Source organism: Chelonia mydas, chromosome 3, assembly GCF_015237465.2.
Source record: "Chelonia mydas isolate rCheMyd1 chromosome 3, rCheMyd1.pri.v2, whole genome shotgun sequence".
NCBI classification, from domain to species: Eukaryota; Metazoa; Chordata; order Testudines; family Cheloniidae; genus Chelonia; species Chelonia mydas.
The window spans coordinates 34,651,060-34,660,422 of record NC_057851.1 but is presented as its reverse complement, the minus strand read 5'-3'; the positions used below and the strand labels follow the sequence as shown (position 1 = coordinate 34,660,422).

Below are 9,363 nucleotides of genomic sequence, written 5' to 3'. Positions count from 1 at the left end.
TTAAATTCAATTTCCTTCAGTCTCCCAGCTGTGGAAAGCTGTTGCAAAGAGGATTTCTGTCTTCCATTGTTGAGTTACCCTTTTTAAGTACCAAAAAAAACCAAAAACCCCACCTACTACAACATTTCATCTTTACTATGCAGCACTGTATAAATTGCCCCACTGTGATAGCCTGCTTCTTAAAGCAACATATGAGAGGAGATGCTGAAATACCCTTTGCAAATCCATAGCAAGTCATTGCTAATTCTATCAATGATTTTGGGATGCTACACACGTGTCCTTAGCCCACAATCACAAGGTCTAGAATTCAGGTCTCTCTTTATGGAGACACAAGATTCAGTTTAGCACAGACAAATGTAGCATGCATATTTTTGTGATCTCATGCTATATTCACACATTTGTAAGGATCTGACAGTAGCAGCGCAGAAGGGCTATCAGGCATCTGGCTGCTCCACAATCTATCAGCAAACTATAGCTGACACTGGCTGGGGCAGTACAGAGGTAGGAATTAAAAACTTTGTCTTGTTAAATCTTCCCCTTTTCACATCTGTGGAAGTAGAGCAAGATTCAGCAGAAGTTGGGAAGGAATCTGGTAGAGCAGTGGTTACAAACTGATTATTTGCTCCATTATCTTTCTGGGTACTGAAGTTAAGATGACTAATCTATAATTTCCTGGGTTATCCTTATTCACCTTTTTATAGATAGATATTATATTTGCTCTTTTCTAGTCCTCTGGGATCTCACCTGTCCCCATGAGTTCTCAAAGATAATTGCTTATGGCTCAGAGATCTCTTAAGCAAATTCCTTAAGTATTCTAGGATTTATTTCATCAGGCCCTGCTGACTTGAAGACATCTAACTTGTCTAAGGCAGGTCTACACTATACAATTACCTCGGTATAACTATGTCACTCAGAGGTGTGAAAAATCCACACCCTTGAGCAACATAGTTATACTGACTTATGCGCCAGTGTAGACAGAGAGCTTCTCTCACCAACATAGTTACCACCCCTCACAGAGGTGAATTAACTATGCCAACAGGAGAGCGCTCTCCCATCAGCATAGAGCAGTGGGGGGCAACCTGCGGCCACTGGCATAGAGTATCTTCATTAAAGCTGTACAGCAGCACAGCTGCATCCGTACACCTGCGCCAATGCAGTGTTTTAAGGATAGACCTGCCATAAGTAATTCTTAACTTTTTCTTTTCCTATTTTAACCTCAGACTCTACTCCATTTACATTGATATTCGCTATGTTAGTCATCCAATCACTGCTAACTTTTTTGGTAAAAACTGAAACAAACACGCATTTAACATTTCTTGTCTTTTCCTCCTCATTGAATAATGGTCCAACCCTATCCTTGATCTCTTGCTTCTCATGTATTTGTAAAATGTTTTCTAGTTGCCCTTTATGTCCCTAGTTATTTTAATCTCATTTTTTAGCTTGGCCTTTCTAATTTTGTCCCTACATGCTTGTGTTGTTTTATTTATATTCATCCTTCATAATTTGACCTAGTTTCCACCTTTTGTACGACTCTTTTTTGAGTTTTAGGTCCTTGAAGATCTACTGGTTAAGTCAGTGTAATCTCTTACCATATTGCCTGTGTTTCCTAGGCATTGGGATAGTTTTTTGCTCTTGTGTCCTTAATAATGTCTCTTTTAAAAACTGCCGACTGCCTTGAACTTTTTTTCCTTAGATTTGCTTCCCATAGGATCTTACTTACTAATTCTCTGAGTTTCCTAAAGTCTGCCTTCTTAAAGTCCATTGTCTTTATTCTGCTGTTTTCTTTCCCACTATTCCTTAGAATCATAAACTTTATCATTTCGTGATCACTTTCACTCAAGCTGCCTTCCACCTTCACATTCAAAACCAGTTCCTTCCTGTTTGTTAGAATTAAATCTCAACTAGCCTCTCCCCTATTTGATTTCTCCACCTTCTGGAACAAAAAGCTGTTTCCAATGCATTCCAAGAATTTGTTGCATAATCTGTGCCCTGCTGTGTTATTTTTTTCCCCAACAGATGCCTGAGTAATTGAAGTCCCTCATCACCACCAAATCCTGTGTTTTGGAGGATTGTGTTAGTCATTTTAAAAAAGCCTCATCCTCCTCTTCTTCCTGGTGAGGTGGTCTATAGTAGATACCTACCATGACACCATCCTTGTTTTTAGTACATTTATCTTTACCCAGAGACTTTCAACAGGTCTGCCTTCCACTTCTATCTCAACCTCAGTACAAGTGTCCTGATATACAAGACAACACCTCGTCTCTTTTCCCCCCACTTGTTGTTCCTGAACAAGCTGTATGCTACTATATCAATATTCCAGTCATGTGAATTATCCCATCAAGATTCTGTGATGCCAGTTACATTATAATTTTGATTATTCAATGGTATTTCTAGTTCTTCCTGTTTAATCCCCATATTTCTCACATTAGTACACAGAAATCTAAGATATTCATTAGATTTCCCATCTACATTCCCTCTTGTCTCTCCTTGTCCCTGCTGTAATTGCCCATGTTTTCCCCAGATTCCAGCCTTTCACCCAGGTTCCATGTTTTGGATTTACCTGTGGGCTTTTGTCTCCTGACCCCATTGAACCTAGTTTAAAAGTCCACATCAGTAGGTTATCCAGTCTGTATTCAAAGATGCTCTTCCCTTTCCTTGACAGGGGGACTCCATCTCTGCTCAACAGTCCTTCTCAGAACAGCATCCCATGGATGAGGAAGCCAAAGCCCTCCTGGTGACAACATCTGCGCAACCAAGCATACCTCCAGGATGTGTCTCTTTCTGCCTGGGCCCCTACCCTTGACTGGAAGGATCAATGAGAACACCATCTGCACCTCCCAACTCCTTCACCCTCACTTCCAGGGGCCTATAGTCTCTTTTCATCTGCTCAAGGTCATACCTTGTGGTATCATTAGTGCCCACACAGATGAGCAGCATTGGATATATATATTTATTTAAAAGAAAAATCTTTTCAGGCCTCTTCTAAAGATCAAAGAACCAAAAGAATTTAAGGACACCTCTTTTTTGTGTTATTTTTTCAGTTTGTCTGTCTGCAGACTTGACAATAAATATGCATCAGTTTATATTGGCAAGAACCTTTTCAACTGGAAAAAATAATTTCAGTTCTACAGAAGTCTTGTCAACACACAAAAGATACACTAGTTTAAATAACAATTGTTTATTAAATCAATTTAAGCCATGTCTACAACAGGGAAAGGATTTATTTTAATTATGTGTTAAAATCCTAGTGTAGAAAAGGCAATTGTAGTTTTAATATGTGTTAACTGGTTGGAGTAATTTCTAACAGGGAGTCCAGGGTCTACCTCAACCAGCTAACAGGTTAAAACTGCAATTTGCTTTGTCTCCACAAGAATTGTAATACACGTTAAAACCACACCTTTTCCCCTTGAAGACAAGCCTAAATTACACTGGTGAAAACACCAGCGTGGACACACTTAAACTGATTTACAACAGGCTTAAATGGATTTAGTTTACGTCAAGAGAAAGTAGGGATCTTTAATATACCAGACAGCATAATGAGATCCAATGGCTGAAAGCTGAATGTAGACAAAATCAGAATGGAAATAAGTTCAATTATTTAACCATGAAGGTAACCGATGATTATTACAAGTTGTCTAGTATGCTCTAGTTCCACCAGAAGTTGTAGACTTGATGTAAGAATTACTGGATGAAATTCTGTTGCCTGCATTATGCACTAGATGACCTAATGGTCCCTTCTGGCCTTAAAGATCCATTAATCAATAAAAAAATAATATAAGCAATTTATAAACAGATTTAAGTATGTCTGTGCAGGAGTTTGCACCAGTTTAACATTATACACACACATGCATGCACACATATGTACTGGTGATATTCTTATGAAAAATTGCAGAGCTATATGATACATTCCATTTATTATGCCCTTTTGATTACCTTAGAAGCACTGTATTCATTAAGCCATCAGCACCAGGACTATTTGTACCATTACAAATCCATCTAATATGTAGACTACATGATGGCACAGTGTGGTTTTTCACATTAGGCATAAAGGTTTTGGTGGCATGAATTGCAGATACTTTGCGTTATTGACAGGTGGCAAAGCCACAAGTCAGTTATTAATCATAGAATCATAGACTTTAAGGTCAGAAGGGACCATTATGATTGTCTAATCTGACCTCCTGCACAACTCAGGCCACAGAATCTCACCCACACACTCCTGTAAAAACCTCTAACCTATGTCTGAGCTATTGAAGTCCTCAAATCATGGTTTAAAGACTTCGAGGTGCAGAGAATCCTCCAGCAAGTGACCCGTTCCCCACACTGCAGAGGAAGGCAAAAAACTCCCAGGGCCTCTGTCAATCTGCCTGGAGGAAAATTCCTTCCCAACCCCAAATATGGTGATCAGCTAAACCCTGAGCATATGGGCAAGATTCACCAGCCAGACACCCAGGAAAGAATTCTCTGTAGTAACTCAGATCCCACCCCATCTAACATCCCATCACAGGCCACTGGGCATATCTACCGCTAATAGTTGAAGATCAATTAATTGCCAAGATTAGGCTATCCCATCATATCATCCCTTCCATAAACTTATCAAGTTTAGTCTTGAAGCCGGATATGTCTTTTGCCCCCACTGCTCCCCGTGGAAGGCTGTTCCAGAACTTCACTCCTCTGATGGTTAGAAAGCTTTGCCTAATTTCAAGTCTAAACTTCCTGATGGCCAGTTTATATCCATTTGTGCTTGTGTCCACATTGGTACTGAGTTTAAATAATTCTTCTCCCTCTGTGGTACTTATCCCTCTGATATATTTACAGAGAGCAATCATATCTCCCCTCAGACTTTTGGTTAGGCTAAACAAGCCAAGCTCTTTGAGTCTCCTTTCATAAGACAGATTTTCCATTCTTCAGATCATCCTAGTAGCCCTTCTCTGTACCTGTTCCAGTTTGAATTCATCCTTCTTAAACATGCGATACCAGAACTGCACACAATATTCCAGATGAGGTCTCACTAGTGCCTTGTATATCGGTACTAACACCTCCTTATGTCTACTGGAAATACCTCGCCTGATGCATCCCAAGACCACATTAGCTTTTTTCACAGCCATATCACATTGGCAGCTCATAGTCATCCTGTGATCAACCAATACTCTGAGGTCCCCAGTTTATAACAAAAATTCTTGTTATTAACCCCTAAATGCATGACCTTGCACTTTTCACTATTAAATTTCAACCTATTACTATTACTCCAGTTTACAAGGTCATCCAGATCTTCCTGTATGATATCCCAGTCCTTCTCTGTATTGGCAATACCTCCCAGCTTCGTGTCATCCACAAACTTTATTAGCACATTCCCGCTTTTTGTGCCAAGGTCAGTAATAAAAAGATTAAATAAGATTGGTCCCAAAAGTGATCCCTGAGGAACTCCATTAGTAACATCCTTCCAGCCTGACAGTTCACCTTTCAGTGTGACCCATTGTAGTTCCTTATCCACATTTCAATTTTCATATTGATCCCCATCTTTTCCAATTTAGCTTATAATTCCCCATGTGGAACTGTATCAAATGTCTTACTGAAATCGAGGTAAATTAGATCCACTGCGTTTCCTTTTTCTAAAAAATCTATTACCTTCTCAAAGAAGGAGATCAGGTTGGTTTGACACGATCAACCTTTTGTAAAACCATGTTGTATTTTGTCCCAATTACCAATGACCTCAATGTTCTTAACTACTTTCTCCTTCAAAATTTTTTCCAAGACCTTGCATACTACAGATGTCAAACTAACAGGCCTGCAGTTACCTGGATCACTTTTTTTCCCTTTCTTAAAAATAGGAACTATGTTAGCAATTCTCCAGTCATACGGTACAACCCCTGAGTTTACAGATTCATTAAAAATTCTTGCTAATGGGCTTGCAATTTCATGTGCCAATTCCTTTAATATTCTTGGATGAAGATTATCTGGGCCCCCCGATTTAGTCCCATTAAGCTGTTCAAGTTTGGCTTCTACCTCGGATTTGGTAATATCTACCTCCATATCCTTATTCCCATTTGTCATGCTACCATTATCCCTAAGATCCTCATTAGCCTTATTAAAGACTGAGGCAAAGTATTTGTTTAGATATTGGGGCATGCCTAGATTATCCTTAACCTCCACTCCATCCTCAGTGTTTAGCAGTCCCACCTCTTCTTTCCTTTTTTTCTTCTTATTTATATGGCTATAGAACCTTTTACTATTGGTTTTAATTCCCTCTGCAAGGTCCAACTCTACATGGGTTTTGGCCTCTCTCACTTTATCCCTACATGTTCTGACCTCAATAAGGTAGCTTTCCTTGCTAATCCCTCCCATCTTCTACTCCTTGTAGGCTTTCTGCTTTTTCTTAATCACCTCTCTGAGATGCATGCTCATCCAGCTTGGTCTACAACTCCTGCCTATGAATTTCCCCCCCTTTCTTGGGATGCAGGCTTCTGATAGTTTCTGCAACTTTGACTTGAAGTAATTCCAGGCCTCCTCCGCCTTTAGATCTACAAGTTCTTCAGTCCAATCCACTTCCCTAACTAATTTCCTTAATTTTTTAAAGCTAGCCCTTTTGAAATCAAAAACCCTAGTAACAGATCTATTTTTGTTTATCCCTCCATTTAGTTCGAATTGAATTAGCTCATGATCGCTCGAACCAAGGTTGTCCCTTACAACCATTTCTTGTATAAGGTCCTCACTACTCACCAAAACCAAATCTAAAATGGCATCCCCTCTTGTTGGTTCAGCAACCAGTTGGTGAAGTAATCCATCAGCTATCGCATCAAGGAAAATCTGAGCCCTATTATTATTACTAGCACTTGTCCTCCAGTCTATATCTGGGAAGTTGAAGTCTCCCATGATCACACAATTCCCATTAGTATTTAAAAACATTAAAGAGGTCTCTGTCCATATCCAGATCAGATCCCAGCAGTCTATAGCACACCCCAAGCACTATCCCAGGGGAGGCTGTAGTAGCTTTCTTCCCCAACGTGATTTTTGCCCAGACAGACTCTGTCTTATCCATTCCATTACTTCTTATTTCTTTACAGTCTACCTCATCATTGATATACAATGCTACTCCACCACCTTTGCCTTTATTTCTGTCTTTCCTAAACAGCACATACCCTTCAATACCTGTACTCTAGTCATGACTACTATTCCATCATGTTTCTGTTATCCCTATAATATTTGGTTTCACTTCCTGCACCAGTAGCTCTAGTTCCTCCATTTTGTTATCTAGGCTCCTCGCATTAGTGTACAAACATCTTAATGTTTGCTATTTGGCCTTGCTCACATTCTTTACCCAATTAGGCACAGACATTTTACCGCTAGTATCACCTATTAGACTGGTATGTACACTACCCTTCCTCCTTATGTCCATTCTCCTACCCACAGCTGTATCCTCTCTTACTTTGTTTACTTCCCTCTCAGTGTTAAAATCCAGTGTGGAGATTACCTGGACATCTCCCAACCATCCCCCCCATATTCCTAGTTTAAAGCTTTCTTGATCAATTGTGCCATCCTCGATCCTAGAAGTCTATTTCCCTCCTTACTCAGGTGAAGTCCATCCCGAGAGATGTTCTCTGTCCATGAATGCTTCCCAGTGGCCATACATCCCAAAGCTCTCCTTATAGCACCAGTGCCTGAGCCATCTGTTGAGCATCATAATCTTGTCACACCTTTGTTGCCCTTCTCTAGGAACAGGCAGAATCCCACTGAAGATCACCTGAGCCTCGATTTCCTTAAGTGTCTTCCCCAGCCTGGCATAGACTCCCTTGATACATTCCAGTAAGAATCTAGCCGTATCATTTGTTCCCACATGAAATACAATCAGTGGATTCTTTCCCGCTCTTGTTAGGATCCTCTTCAGCCTCAGGTCCACATCCCATATCTTAGCACCCGGCAGACGGCACACCCTTCTGTTCTCTGGATCAGCTCTTGTTACAGGCCTGTCTATTCTTCTCAGTAAGGAGTCCCCAATCACATAGACCTGCCTTTTCCTGGCGATAGTGCAATTCTCCAGTCTATCCTCTGGCTGCAAGTCCTCTCGATTCCTATTGTCCCTTGCAATCCTCTGCAACCCATCCTGTATTCTCCTGAGGTTCGTATTTGGTGTTGTTATCTCCATTGACTCTTGCCCTCTTCCTATAGGACTAGCTGCTCTTCTCTTCTTCCTTGCCCTCTCACCTTCAGTGACCACCTGCTGTGCCCCTTATTCATTTTCCAACTCTGCAAACCTGTTCCTGAGCTCTATTTCTCCTTCACTAGCCAGTCTTTTCCTCTATCTGGTTCTCTTAGTCACATGCTTCCACTGTCCACTTCCCTCACCCAGCAGTCTCCCCTCAGAGTTCTTTGGTTCTGCTTCCATGTGCAAGTCTGAGCTTTTCTGTTCAGCCTCCTCATGTCTTTGCTCCATCATCTGCTCAAACCCCCTTCTAAACTTGACCAGCATTTCCACCTGCATCTCCAATCCTCAGATCTTTTCTTCCATCGGCTCTGTCAGACGGCACTTCATGCAGACGAAACTCTTTTCAGATATCCCCTCCAGGATCACGTACATGCCGCAGCTTCCACATCCAGTCATCTTCATTGTGTCTTCCACTGCTTGGGTCACTACCTCTGCTGCCTCTGTATCTGTTATAGCCTTCTCACCTAAGTCCTTTTAGTCTGGAAAACACAAACCAAACCAAAACACCACCACCCACAGCAAAACAAACCCCCAACAAGCACCAAAACACTGCCACACACTCCCTTCACTAGCCTGTCTGTTCCTTTTCCTGGCTCTCTTAGTCTTCCCCCCAAACTCCCCTTGCAAACTCCCACTCAAACTCCCCTGTTTACAGCTCTGTTTGCTGGCTCTTGTGCAGCTGTTATTCATAGATTCCAAGGCCAGAAGGGACCATTATGATCATCTAGTCTGACCTCCTGGATAATAAAGGCCAGAGAACTTCCCCAAAATATATAGTTATGCAGATTATCCCCAGTGAGTGCTGATAAAATCTTCATACCACATCATGCCATTATATATTCTGCATATACAGCACAGACTCCTCACAATGAGCCACAAGCTTGAGGACCTTTGGCCCTGGAAGCCCCTTCCCCTCCAGATCTGTGTGTGGGCTGGAATTTCCCAAGAAGAATGGCTGTGTAGGAATTCTTGGGAATCCTTCAGAAAGGAGAATGCCAGGAACAGCAGCTGCCTGTACAACCAGGGAATGAGAGAGGGTCTAGCTTAGCTCCTGCAGCACTCTCTTGCGCAGCCGGGACTTTGGTGGCACCTTGTCCCTTCAGCCCCTTCTCCTTCTGGAATTACCAGTGAGGTGACACCTTCAGTTTCAGAACATCAGCAGT

General features: G+C 41.4%; 1 long non-coding RNA gene across 1 annotated transcript; it reads right to left on the bottom strand.

Annotated features, from left to right (window-relative positions):
• Window positions 1-405: 405 nt before the first annotated feature.
• Window positions 406-8,694, bottom strand: LOC122465321. The gene is made up of 3 exons (XR_006290070.1): window positions 8,459-8,694; window positions 7,165-7,166; window positions 406-442 (listed from the first exon to the last, which is right to left on the bottom strand). It is a non-coding gene; the product is annotated as an uncharacterized LOC122465321 (long non-coding RNA).
• Window positions 8,695-9,363: the final 669 nt, after the last annotated feature.